The sequence below is a fragment of the Lissotriton helveticus genome, chromosome 1_1 (assembly GCF_964261635.1).
Source record: "Lissotriton helveticus chromosome 1_1, aLisHel1.1, whole genome shotgun sequence".
NCBI lineage: Eukaryota > Metazoa > Chordata > Amphibia > Caudata > Salamandridae > Lissotriton > Lissotriton helveticus.
The window spans coordinates 474,314,422-474,329,104 of NC_136057.1; the positions used below are offsets into that span (position 1 = coordinate 474,314,422).

The following is a 14,683-nucleotide window of genomic DNA, read 5'->3' on the forward strand; positions in this document are numbered from 1 at the left end:
GACGAAGGTCTTCTTTGAATCTGGCCCCCGGTGCTTTCTTCTAAATTGTTTTGCTATTCCTTTTTATTTTTACTGTTTTCGCTGCTGAAATGTACCTTTTTTCTGTGTATGGGGAGGAGGCACTTCTAAACTGCACAGATGTAAGTGCATGTTGTTCCAGAGGCAGAGACGACGTCAGGTAAAATGAGTGAAAATGTATTTCAAAATTATATGAAGGCCACATTCCCTATTCCGTGAAGTACATTTTCACTCGTTTCACCTGCAAAGTACCTACAAAGAGTGCTGTATTACATGCCTCCTACCCATGGTTTAGGAGATCGGACTATAATCCTTATTAGGTACCTCTAGCACGGAAAATGCATTTCCTGACCATGTTGGGTGGAGGGCGGAAAGAAAGCCTGCTGAAACGTTTCGAATTATAAATATGCCCTTGGCCCAAGTGACACCCATCACCTGCCTAATTAAGTATGCTTTACAAATAAAACTATGTATTGCTTTGTTGCCATACCAGAGCTGTCTACTTGTCTCTTGGGTAGCCAGTTCCTTCTTAGGGATTTTGGGGGCATGGACAAGAAATAATTTGGCAGCCTCTATTCAGAACAAATTTTAACTTTTTTACCTAAGTTAAGTAAATTAAGCCCCACGATGCAAAATAATATTGAACTTTATGTTAAAGGCTGAAATATGAGAAACAGACAAAAGTGAGATAGCGAGAAATTTGGAAGATGGGGGCCCTGGGCAATTGCCCACATTGCCTATGCCTTAGCTTATAGCATCTCCGTCTATGGCCCATTCTCTGGTGGCCCTCTGTCCTTACACATTCTGCATTAGAAGAGTTTCAGTTCAACTTCACTCTTGGAAAAAACCCGTGACATAGAAAGCGGCCGAGAAAATATCTTTTTCCAACTGTCCACAATGAAATATTCCTCACTGTTAGGGGAACTTGGAACACATTTTCGCAGTTATTTTAGTGCAGTGTTGTGCCGAAAACAAATTTGACAGCAGGTTCCAGATTGAATCAAACTCGAAATCTCGCTCTGTTTGCAAGTACTCGACACAAATTCCTCTGCAATGACTTTCAGTTCTTTTTTGCTTAAATTAGTTTTTCCGTTTCTGCTGCCTGTATCTCTCACTGGGCTTGTTGTTTTTTGTGTGGATGGGTGGGATTGATTAGGAGTGTGGGGGATTGAGGTGGATTTCTCAAGTGCTGCCTTCTTTCCTGCTCTGCAGGTCTTCTCCAGAGAATGTGTAGGAGTATCTCTTGTTATTGAGGTGTTCATCCACTTCCTGTCTACGACATTCACGATTTGTAAATTGTATTGTATTGATCAACAGCAATTCCGTATTTTGTAAATGTGAAGACTGATGTATCACTGTTGCAACAAGGACACTGTCTTCATTTATTTGTACAGTTGCACACGTTGTTTTTCATTTTTCTTACAATTTAATTTACTGCTCATCCATCACTAACCCTACCTGTGACTCACACTCTCATCCTACTCCCCACCATCATCTACCCCTAACATTGAAGACTCTACACCTCTATCTTTTCCTCCGCTCCACACATCTTAATCCAACTTCGACACCTGAGTGCTGCACAACTGTCGCTCTGCAGTTCAACACTGCCTTGAGATCTCAGACACGATCACCGAACACAACATCGACATCATGGTCCTAACAGAAACCTGGCTCAACGATACCACAAACAGCTTTCTTCCACTCCTACTATCCCCCTCCACACCATTCTGAGAAGCGACCAGGAAGGCTAACAAGGTGGAGGCCTCTCGATCACACACAGACCTGCAGACAACTCCCCAACACCTGCTTTCAGTCCTTTGAGTCTTTATCACTAGAATTCATCTCAAAAGCTTCCTCTAACCTCAGGTTGAATGTAATCTATCACCCACCCAATCAAACCAAAACCTTCACCGAGAAGTACCTAGAATTCTTCACAGAACACTTAATCAGTTCTGCCAAGATTAACTTTCTCTGTGACTTCAAACTCCATTAGGGTTCCGAAGGAAACAAAACTACTGGACCCCTTTGCAACTTTCCTAGAAGACAGTGACCTCCTCCAGCACTGCCAGAAACCAACACACTGCAAAGGTGGCACTCTCTAATTGATCATCACCAGAGTCCCTCTCCTTTCGACCAGTGACCCGATACCAGTTGATTGGCCGGATCAACTACAGATTCCCTTCTTGGGTCTTTCTCAAACAAGAAAAACCTTGGTCAACCGAAGAAAGAAAAAATCTGGTTCACAGATACCAGGAACATCAATACTGAAACCATGGCCAACATAGCACTATCAAACCTCAGCTTGATAGTGCCTCAATTTGACATCAGTGAGGCCACAGACAATTTCAACTCATACACGGACTTCACGATTGAGAAATTTGAACCTATCAAGAGCAAATACAAGAGACCCAAACTTTTTTACCCCTGGTACTCCAAAGCCCTTACTAAGAAAGGAAAAGCATCAGAAAATGCTACCTACATTAACCTGTGGCTTCACACTTTGGTGTAAGGCGGCCTCCCGTTCCAGCTCTTGTCAGGCCCGGGGTACCGACTGACAGAGCGGTGCCTCACATCCTGACCTGCTGCCGGGTGAGGTGAGGAGTGCACGCGCACATCAACAGGTTCTGTCCAAACTTCCTGTGACATCTTACCAAAGTGTGAAGCCACAGGTTAATGTAGGTTGTATCGTATCCAACCACATAGATTGAGACTTTGGTAGCTTAGACCTTTTTACACTTTTACACTATTTGCAGTAATGATAAACTATCTAGGTCCTGAGAAAGCCTGAGATCATACCTTGATCGACACAGCTGAAACATGTAGACCTGTTTTTTGGACTGAATGCAGTTATTTCGTTTAAACTGCAACACACTTGTTTTATATTTGACACAAGAATAGATCTAATAAAAGTTTTTTTCTTCCTGGTCGGCTATTTTAAATCACTTTTTCACTTCATCACAGCACGCACTACAACCATCACCCTAAACATCTACATTTGCTTCACTTCAGTGGATATTAGTAGATCCTAGTTCTGACTACCCAAAACATCCCTGAGCTCCTCGCTCCCAGGGAGGGGGTTGTAGCCCTTGGTTGCACTGGGTTTTGCAACCAAGAGGAGATCCCAGATGATGAAGCATGCCACTTCGGTGGGTGATGGGATTCAGTCCTCTATAAAGGACTCCCCAAAGAATTAAGAGGGCTTCGGAAACTTGTACTGTTTGTGCTCCTTAGTGAGTTAGACTAACGGATTTTCTTTGGTTTAATATAGTTCGGTATTTGGGGATTTTAATCCGTGTTGGTCTTTAAACCTTTCCCTTAGACCCCCAAATTCATTCTCTGTTGTGATTATAACATTGGCTTACACCCATTTGGCATATTTAATTTACTTTAAAGTCCCTAGTAAAGTGGTACTCAGGGCTTGTAAAGAAAACACTACTAGTGTTCCTGCAACACTCTGTGGGTCACCCACTCCAGTAGCCCTTTAAACATGTTCCAGGCCTACCACTATGTGTGCAGTTTTAAACTGCCATATTGACCTGGCAAGATAAACCTCTTGCAAGGCCAAAACCTACCTTTTTATTACACATATGTCACCCCTAGAGTAGGCCGTAAACAGCAAGGGGAAGGGGGCAGTGTATTTAAAAAGCTGAATATGTACTTTTAAGTGTTACATGTCCTAGTATTGAAAATGTCCTAAATTTGTTTTTCACTTCAGGGAGGATAAACTCTCCCAAAGGACACTATTGGGTAAACTTATTACATTTAAAATGAGGTAACTTTCAATTGGGAGCAGGTAGGAAGGTCAAGTTTGGTGTCTAAAGAATTGTAATTTAATTCCCTTTTTAATGGTACTGTCGGATTTTAAGTCACAATTCTGAATATGCCACTTTTAGAAAGTTGTAATTTTCTGTCCCAAGCATTTGGTGTCTGCTGCCTGTATTCTGGGTCACATGACAAGGTGTGATTGGCAGTTGATCTTTGTTTATTGCTCCCAGACAGTGAGACAAAGGGAAGATATGTACAGGCAAGATGGGCTACTCTGAGTAAACAAGGAGGAGAAGCTGTCACCTACCACACTTTATTTACCATTACAAAAGCCCTGCGAAGCACCCTTAGAAAGGGATCTGATACAAGTCTATTGTGACCCCTAACAATCTGGGGCCATGGCAGGGAGGTAGGATATTCCAAGCTCCTCTGGGGGTGGAAACCTCTAGAACCTTCTTCTACTTCAAAGTGGGTACCAGGGTTGAATGGGCTTGTTGCGGGCACAGACTGACCAGGTGCTAACATACGCTTTTATATCCTTATGAATATTTTCCCATCAGAAATCTTTTTTGCAGAGCTCTAGAGTCTTGTCAATCCCTGGGTGCCCAGCTAAAGAAGAACCATGATTCCATTTAATGACCGTGTGTTGTAACTTGTCTGTGGATATAAAGAGTTTTTCATTGTAAAAGAGGAAATTATCCTTTAGAGTCTGTTTTGGATTTTGTGCCCAGACATGAGGATCTCATTTTTTATGTTCATTCTGTATGTCTTTTATGAAAGTCTCAACTTTTGTGACTAGGACTAGTCTTTCTGCAGGAATCATACTGAGGGGGGGGGGGGTCAGGTGAAGGATCCAGATCGTTGGTATGACCTAGTCTAGATAGAGTGTCTGCCTGAATTTGTTTGTCACCCGGGTGATACATGATAGTAAAATCGGAGTTACTAAAGAAAAGGAGCAGTTGCATTTGACATTCGGTCAACGCCTTCACAAAATTTAAGAATTGTAAGTTCTCGTTGTCAGATAAAATTGCGACTGTATGTTTGGCTCCTTGAAAGCAAAAGGATCTGCTGCCCTTGTTTTACCGAAGTGGGGGCTGGCCAAGCTCAAATCGCCTCTACCTTTTTGGGTTCCATAGTAATTCCAGAAGGTGATAGGTGGTAACCTAAAAATTTGACTGATGACACGTGAAAGGAACATTTCTCCAATTTTATAAATAGGTAATTTTCCTTGAGTCGTTTTAGGATTTAATGTACGTGTTGCACATGGTCTTGTTCAGAGTTGGAATAAATCAGTATATTGCCAATACAGATAATAGAACAGACACCCAAAAATTCTCAGAGAACTACGTTGATAAAATATTGGAATGCCACTGGGGCAATACATAGCCCAAAGGGCATCGTGGCTAGGGCGGTCGACCTTTAATCTGGGGAACTGTCCTATTACTTACCGGTAATCTTCATTACTCGGGGTCCCGTTGTCCTCGTCCCCTTCATACTAACTATTGAGATAACCTATCTCCCAGACAAAAAAAAGAAAAGCAGGAATGCTGGTACGCCCCTCCCTCTCCCTATGTAAGGGTATAGTACCCAGCATGCCTCCTGAACCACTAAGCCCAAGATGAGGGCCGGAAAGCCCGGGAGGGAGGGAGGGATGGTATGAAGGGGACGAGGACAACGGGACCCAGAGTAATGAAGGTTACCGGTAAGTAATAGGACATTACCCCCAGGTCCCTCCTGTCCTCGTCCCCTTCATACTAAATATTGAGAATACCCAAGCAGCAACCGGCCATCATCAAACAACAAACCACCAGGACACAGCAGTACAGCAAAACCCAGCAATTTATTGAAAACAACAGCACAGTAGAAGGAAAACAAGGGGAATCAGGAACACACAGCCCGAAGAACCCCCAAACCAAAGTTAGTGTCATCCCCAGAACATTCTGGATACGGTAATGTCTAACAAAGGTATTATTTATTTATTTATTTTTAGAGTTTTATATAGCGCGAACTTGAACCGATTAGGTTATCAGAGCGCTTTACATAGCACCAGTTCCGTTACATGTTATCAAAGCACTTTACATAGAATCAGTTACGTTACATAGGAACACATTTCTTTTTGTTCTAGTGAATAGGGTTATCTCTTCACACGAGGGAAGGGATACACCTGGCTATACTCCAACAGTCACACAGGCGACTAGTCGTTAAAGCTATATCTCTAAACACAGGGAGGGGATACACATGGATACAATCTAAAAATCACATAGGATACTAGTCATTAGAGTTACCTTCTATCTACACAGGAGGGATATGACTGGAAGTACTCTAAGGCTCACATAGGAGTGGTAGAGAGTATAAAGGTCCACTGCAAACACTAGTGATAAGAGTCAACTACATACACATAGGAAGGGATGTGACTGGTTAAACTCTAAGAGACGCATAGGGGTGGTATATGGTGTAAGGACTTCAGCGAATACCAAAGCTTAGCATTATTGCAATAGGTCAAAGATGCAGTCACAGTATAGAGGAATGGTGGGTGGGATGCAAGGTATGGAGGGAAGGGCTAGAGTCCAGCGAAAACTGTCCGAAAAACAGCAGCAAAGTGTCAATCAGGATAGCACGCAAGTCGAGAAGTCCCGGAGAGAAGGTGGGAACCCAGGGGGAGATGGAGGCCAGCTGCAGTCGCATCGCCATCTTGGAGAGCTTGCGATCATCAGAGTTCACCAGAGGCACTGTCCTCACAGCGTACCGGACACAGCCACAGGCAGCAGAAGGTGGTGAATCGGCTCGGGAGACCTGTGCCCAGCAGAAGTAGTCGCTGGCGCTGCGGGGCGCGAGGGCCAGGGTCCCCTCGAGCAGGGCCCCCCCTCGGAAGTTGCTTTACCGCAACGCTGTTCGGGGCTGGAGGCAAGTATTGCTGGGTCCAGTCGGCAGAGTTGATGGAGCAAGGACCCACCCTGGGGGACAGCCTGGAATCAGGCGGAGAAATCGGGGCTAGACCAGAGGCCGGGGAGAGGCAGGGGTGAGCCAGAGGAAGCGGCGATCGACATTCTAAAGTCGCCGCCAGCCTCCATCTTGGAGTCAGGCAGGCGCTGGGATGATTCCCCCTGTGAGTGTCGCCGTCCCGGTAGGGCTAGATGGTGCCATCTCCCATCAGCAGCCGCCGCTACAGTCAGCGAGAGTCTGGCCAGGCCGGGGGAGCGCAGGTCTCAATCCTACCTCCCAACGGCGGCCGCAGTCGGCGGAGTCGAAGGCGGGGTGCCGGCCGCCATCTTGAGCGCCACCGTCCTCTCCTCATACTCATCCGGCGATTGGACCTGTCCGCTTATCTAGGGGCAATCGCCGATGCTCTGCAGAAGCCCCACTCGCTCCGCTTCACGTGTGGAGAAAAGGTGCGCACAGCAGAAGGGCCGTAGCAGCCCAGAGCCGGGGTTGAGCAGCTCGTCACCCGGGAGCCGAGACAATCCACGTCCGCTCGGCTCCCGGCTCCGCCCCTTTCCTGTATTAGCAGAAGCCCAAGTGGCGGCTCCTACAAATCTCAGAAAGGGACACCCCACGAACCTTCGCCCAGGAAGCAGCCATCCCCCGAGTAGAACGCCCCTGAACCCCAGCCGGGGGAGGAGAACCAGAAAGAGAATAGGCCAGAACAATAACCTGCTTCAACCAACGCCCAATGGAAGAAGAAGAAGCACAGCAACCCCTGGAGTCAGCACCAAAAGAAACAAACAGGGAGTCAGAAAGCCGAAAGGCATTGGTCCGATCAACATAGACCCGCAAAGCCCGGCAAACATCCAGCAAGGACCAAGGAAGGTCGTCCTCGTCCACCTGAGCCGAATTCAAAGCCGGCAGGACCAGCTCCTGAGAGCGATGGAATTGGGAGGAAACCTTACGAACAAAGGAGGAATCTAAACGAAGAACCACACCATCAGCAGAAAAGGACAGAAAAGGCTCCCGAGCCATCAAAGCACCCAGCTCCCCCAGGCGACGAGCAGAAGTGATAGCCACCAAAAAAACAACCTTGAAGGTGACAAACTTATATCAACCTCCTCCAAAGGCTCAAAGGCAGCAGCAACCAAAACCCTCAAAACCAAGGGAAGAACCCAGAGAGGAAAAGAAGGCCGCACCACAGGGTGGGAATGCGCAAAACTGCGCAGCAAAAGAGAAACCATACCATCCACATTAGACAGATTCCCCCAAGGGGCCCGAAAAGCCCTGATAGCAGCCCACTGAGCCCGGAGAGTAGAGACAGACAAACGCTTCTCGAACCCATCCCAAAGGAACTGAAGAACATCCGGCAAAGGAAAAAACAAAGGATGACAGCGCAAGGCCAAGACACCCATGTTCAAAGTTACCCCAATGCCTACCATAGGACTGAAGGGTAGAAGGCTTCCAAGACTGCTGAATAGCCAAGGCTAAATGCTCCGGGAGACCCCTATTCCGCCACCCCTGCCTCTCAACCGCCAAACCGACAGCCGAAGCCGCCGCAGGGGCAACATCGGAGAGGACCGTAACTGAGATGGAGGAAAGGGAAAGAACAACGGACCCTGAACAGCCAACAGCATCAGAGTGGGAAACCAAGACCTGCGGGGCCAGAAAGGCACCACCACCACCACCTCCCGATCCTCCATCAGCAGCAGAGATAGAAAGCGAGATATCAGAACCAGAGGAGGAAAGGCGTAAAGCAGGCGGGAAGGCCAAGGAAGGGACAGGGCATCCACCCCCCAAGACCCCTCCGGAGGAATCCGGGAGAAGAACCGGGGAAGCTGCGCATTGAGCCGGGAAGCAAAGAGGTCCAGAAAGGGAAGACCAAACCCCACGCACACCAGATGAAAGGCTACCGTGGTCAAGGCCAACTCCAGGGAGGCAGGAAAAAAACGACTGAGGGCATCCGCCACCCCATTGTCCACCCCCCGGACATGTACAGCCACCAGGGACAAAAGATGGCACTCTGCCCAGCAAAACAAGGGGGACACCACCGCGTTCAGGGACCGAGAACGGATACCGCCCTGGTGATTCAAGTAGGCCACCGTCACCGAGTTGTCCGACCGAACCAACAAATGCTGGCCCATCAGAAGGAGCCGAAACCCCCGGACAGCCCGACACACAGCAGACAACTCCCGCCAGTTCGAAGACTGATGACCCTCCAGGAGGGACCAACGACCCTGAAGGCACTCCGACCCCAAAGTCGCCCCCCAGCCCAGAGTGCTGGCATCCGTCGTAAGGACCACCGGAGGCGGAGACTGCAGAGGCAAGCCCTTGTCCAGAGTGGACGACAGAGACCACCAACGCAGGGTAGGAAGGATCGACAGGGACACAGGAACCAAAAGGAACAAGTCCCCCGACAAGGGATCCCACCGAGCCAGGAGGTAGGACCACAGAGGACGAAGATGGAAACACGCCCAAGGCACAGTGAACACTGTGGCCGCCATCAGACCCAGAAGGCGCAACCAAAGACGGACCCGGAAGGACCGACCCACCAGAAACCGATGTGCCAGGGAACACATGGTCACAGCACGAGCGACTGGCAGGAAGACCCGATTCAAATCCGTGCGGAAACGTGCCCCTTCGAACTGCAAGTCCTGAGACGGCAGAAGCTGGCATTTGGGGAGATTCAACAGGAACCCATGGTCCCGCAAGGCCGAACACACCAACCTCTGATCCCTTAACAACAGATCCGCGGAGGGAGCATGCAGGAGCCAATCGTCCAGTAACGGATAAACCATCATCCCCTGGAGGTGCAAGAAAGCCACCAAGGGAGCCACCACATTGGTAAACACCCTGGGAGCCGATCTCAGGCCGAAGGGAAGAACCATGAACTGGTAATGCACCCCCAGTAGACAAAACCGCAGGAAAGGACGAGAAAGTGGATGGACAGGCACGTGATAATAGGCATTCTGAAGGTCCAGAGTGCACATGTAATGACCCTGGAGAACCAGAGGGATCACCCGCTGAAGAGTCTCCATCTTGAAAGGAACCCGCAGCACAAACTTGTTCAGGGCCTTCAGATCTAGCACCAGATAAAAACCTCCCGTTATCTTGGGGACCAGAAAAATGATTGAATAAAATCCCCGACCCCTCTCCCCAGGAGGAACCACCTGCACAGCCCTCTTGTCCAACAAAGACTGGACCCCCTGAGACAGCTCCTCTCTCTTGACCCAACAGGACGGCCAGGGAGTCGGACGGACCCCGAGTCCGGAGGAGGGACGGGAAACTCCAGGAGGTACCCCAAGCGGATAACGCCCAGGACCCACAAGTCTGAACAGGAAGACATCCAGGCCGGAAGAAAGAACCGAAGCCGACCTCCGACCAAGGATCTGACCTCGGATCCCAGATAGTCAGGAACGAGGCTTCGCAGGAGGGGACTTCACCTTCTTGTCCCGACCCCAACCAGGCTGAAAACGACCACGACCCCTGGAAAACTGCCTGTGAGAGGAAGGACAAAAGAAGGGCTTAGGCTTAGAAGAAGCAGGAGCAGCCGAGGACTGCTTGGAAGATGAAGAATGTTTCTTCTCCTTGAATAGCCGATGCAACCTGCCCTCCAACTCCGTCCCAAACAACATGGAACCCTGAAAGGGCAAATGCAGTGCAGCAGGTTTCTGGGCCGAATCCGTCTTCCAGTCCTTCAGGACCTAGTTCCTATGAGCAGCACCCCCAGAGAGGACAGAAGCACGCACAACGTCGAAGGAAACGTCAGACAGAAACTCCACCTGACGCTCAACATGAGCCAGAATATCAGAACAGTAAGTGGCATTATCCATGGAACCATACAAAGTCTTAAAGTCCGACAGCAGAGACTGAGCAACATAAGTCCCGTAGATGCCAGCCCGCAGAGCCAGATGAGAGCCAGAATAAACTTTACGCAGGGAAGCGTCCACTCTTTTGTCCACAGGATCACGCACAATAGCATCTTCAGCCAACGAAGTGCGCCCCACCAGACTTGCCACAAAAGAATCCACAGGAACAGAGTCCGGCAAATCCTTGGCCATATCCTGAAGAGGATAGAGTTTAGCCATGAAGCGAGGAAGCAGAATGTGATCCGGATCCTTCCACTCCCGATCCAAAACCTCCTTGACACAAGGATGGACAGGCATAACCACAGGAGCAGCGCACTGGAACTGGCGAAGCAAGGAACCCCCAGAAGTACCCGGGACATCATCAGCAGGGAACCTCATATTCGCCTTTACATGACTCAACAAGTCCGGCAACATGTCTTTGTCCACATATTTGCCCTTAACCACATCACCCTCCAACCATCCATCCTCAGACCCATAGGAAGAAGAAGAAGAAGAAGAAGAAGGAGGCAGAGCACGACTGGACCTGGACTTGGACTTGGATTTGGACCCGGACCTGGGACCCCCCCATCTACAACAAAGTCTCCTTAATCAGCTCCTTCAATCTTGCATCACCACCCTTGGAACGATGCCGGGACTGCGCCGGAGAAGGAGACGAGGACGAGGAAGAAGAAGAAGAGGAGGACTCCACAACATGCCTGCTCTTCTTAGCATGTTTCCCCATGACAAGGCACTGGAAAGCAGCGAGGGACCGAAGCCCACCACTCCCAGCAGGACACTCAATTGAGAGCAGGACCTCAGGCAAGACTGCAGTAAGCCCACCAGAGCACAAGGGCTAATCCAGCACCACCCAGGAAAGTGCAGAAACAGAGTATCAACCACCTCCACAGTCAGCGAAAACCAAATGAGCAGCACCATGCATCAAACACCCAAAGAACCGAATGCAGGCACCGCCAAATAACAAACGCTTTTAAAGCGCAAAAAAACGCTATGCAGTACTTACAGGAGGAGCCGGCAAACAACCACCACGAAAGAGCCACCAGCCGCCCATCGCACCCGCCTGACTTCCTGCCCCAAACAGAGGAAGTCAGGCATACTCCGGAAGGAAGTGCCCCAGCCGTACAGGGGCCGCCACTCCACGGAGCAGCAGGAAACGAAGCCAGCGTCTCCGCCAAGCCCGGCAGAACGGAGACACTGACAGGACACCCCCCGGCGCCATGCAGGAACAACTTCAAGACGGAAGAAAGGCCAGGAAGCATCCGCAAGGAACCCCTCAAGCCCAGCAGGAGGAGAAGCCAAGACGACCAGCAAGCACCCGAAGCCCAGCAATAATATTAATAATCCACATTTGTAAAGCGCACAATCACCCGTAAGGGTCTCTAGGCGCTGGGGGCTGTCGGGAAGATTAAGCAAGCTATTGCCCAGAGTCACATGGTGCTGGGCTAATCTGCCGCCGGTGCCGGGGATCGAACCGTGATCCCCAGATTCCGGAGTCAGTCGCCCTAGCTGCGGCGCCACACCTCTTCAACAGGTAAGCTCCAGGAGCCCACAGGCTGCTGGTCCACACTTTAAGAAAAACTGTCGAAGACAGAAAAAAGAACAGGAGGCAAGCTGGGTACTGTACCCTTATGTACTCCCAATAGGGAGAGGGAGGGGCGTACCAGCATTCCTGCTTTTCTTTTTTCTGTCTGGGAGATAGGTTATCTCAATAGTTAGTATGAAGGGGACGAGGACAGGAGGGACCTGGGGCTAATGGGTTCGAGTCTCAGCAATGACGCTGAACATCTTGTGATTCTGGGCAAATCACTTAATCTCCCCGGTGCCTAACAAACATGAATGGGTTCTCATGTAATGCAACTGGTGCTATGTAAAGCGCTCTGATACCCGATTCGGGTCGAGTTTGTGCTATATAAAACTCTGTAAAAAAAAAACGGTATACTTTTTATCTTGTGTTGTGTTTTCAGATTATTACTGTTTGAAGTGCTGCATAAATACTTTACACACTGCCTCTAAGTTAAGTCAAACTGCTTCTGTGCAAAGCTGCCAGGGGGCTAAGCACAGGTTAATTTGGGGTTTGTTTGTGTTTCACCCTGACTGAGATTGTTGTTTCTGCAGGAGTAGGGTTTCCACCCTCTTCAACCAGGAACCACATTTTTTACATCAGTTATCCAACTGCCTGAATAGAAGACATATTTTATAGCTAATAACCGCATCAAAGTAAACCCAGTGAAAACAGACTTTCTTCTCATCTCTCCAGACAAAGCTAACTCGCCGATCCAAGACTGGATGGATCTCCTCCCGGACATGGACAGACGCTCTTCCAACATTCTGAATGCCAAATCTCTTGGTTCGCCTTTGGCAGATGTCTGAGCTTCCAGACCCATATCTCCGCCATGGCTAACAGTGCCCGTTTTCAGCTTAGACTTCTTTGGGGATTCAGGAACCTTATCCTTGCATACAAACTTAAATCTGTTGTCCAGTCACTTGTGCTCGCCAGACTTAGACTATGGAATTTCACTCTTTTCCAGCATTTCCAGAGTTCACCTGGGTCCTCTCAGAGAAGTCCTACAAGGACACAAACAATGCAACCACATCTTCCCCATTCTGCGCTCCCTTCAATGACTTCTCATAGAAATGAGACTCATTTCAAAACTGCCTGCATCACTCATAAAGCCCCGCACTCCTCTTCACCCTTGTACTACCCCGAGAAATTGAAAATCTTTGGTGCTGTCCAAGATTCGCATAATGGTAAATTGATCCTCCTTGAACCCCCTACCTTCAAGCATGAGTGATACATGAGCCAATCTTTCTCCATAAGCACCGCACAGTTATGGAAACCTCTACCTCTGCGCCTTTGCCTGACCATGTCGTGCCACCTTCAAAAAATACCTCAAAGCTCTTCTTTTTGAACTACAGCTGGCCTCACTGCTCTTCCCCTCTCACACTTCCGTTAAGGGCAGACTAACCTCAACCAACACAAACAATTGTTATCTAGCTCATGGTACTGTATGTCCTGCCTACCACTACTGTGTTTTGCAGTTAATACATATGAAACATTCTACCTCACATGGGGCTAACCTGGTGTTCTCTCTACCTTTAATATTACATGTAGATCTTCTATTTGCTTTTGATATGTTCTGCTTTACAGTAAAGTGCTCTGATGCCTACAGGCCATGACCGCGCTATATAAAATCACGAAATAAGTAAAATAACTACAAAAATAAACAGGGCATTGCAGAATTTCTACAAATGACCTTGCTGCTAGATTAGGGCGAGTTCCCAAATTGGTCACTGTCTTTCACCAAGAGCTCGAAAAGTCCTGGCACCCCACCTGGCAGTATACGACTTGGCATGCCATGATGTAGGCCACTGTGATGTATTTAAGCTTGCACTGTACAATAAGCCACCATTTAGGGCCCAGTTTTGCTCTCCCTTAGTTTAGTCCTTTTCGCCTCTGCTGTGCGTAGTCACATATAATTCATTTTGTTTCGCGACATTGTTCTAGGAATATGCTGTACATGTTGCTTGTTATTCAGTGACTCTTCCTAGAATTGAATCTGCACATATTGTACAACATTGCTCTAAATATATAATAACATAGTGTACTGTTTTTCTCCACTCGGTCAGCAACAGGTTCTACCATAAAACACAACATGGTCGTACATCTGCATCTTTTCAACACACTAATTTCATCATATGAACTGTGCCACGTTCCGTTGAGAGGAGGATCCCGGCAGAGAGGGCTATTCTGGAATTACCACATGTGGGCCTGCACAGCAACCCCTGGAGTCAGCACCAAAAGAAACAAACAGGGAGTCAGAAAGCCGAAAGGCACGGGTCCGATTAACATAGACCCGCAAAGCCCGGCAAACATCCAGCAAGATCCAAGGAAGGTCGTCCTCGTCCACCTGAGCCGAATTCAAAGCCGGCAGGACCAGCGCCTGAGAGCGGTGGAATTGGGAGGAAACCTTAGGAACCCCCAAAACCAAGGGAAGATCCCAGAGAGGAAAAGAAGGACGCACCACAGGGCGGGAATGCGCAAAATTGCGCAGCAAACGAGAAACCAAACCATCCACATCAGGCAGATTCCCCCAAGGGGCCCGAAAAGCCCT

The 14,683-nt window shown here is 48.6% G+C and overlaps 1 protein-coding gene across 2 annotated transcripts in view; it reads right to left on the minus strand.

Annotated features, from left to right (window-relative positions):
- Window positions 1–14,683, minus strand: part of BEST3 (bestrophin 3) — a 259,667-nt gene that overhangs the window by 154,231 nt on the left and 90,753 nt on the right. The gene's annotated exons all lie outside the window — the stretch shown is intronic.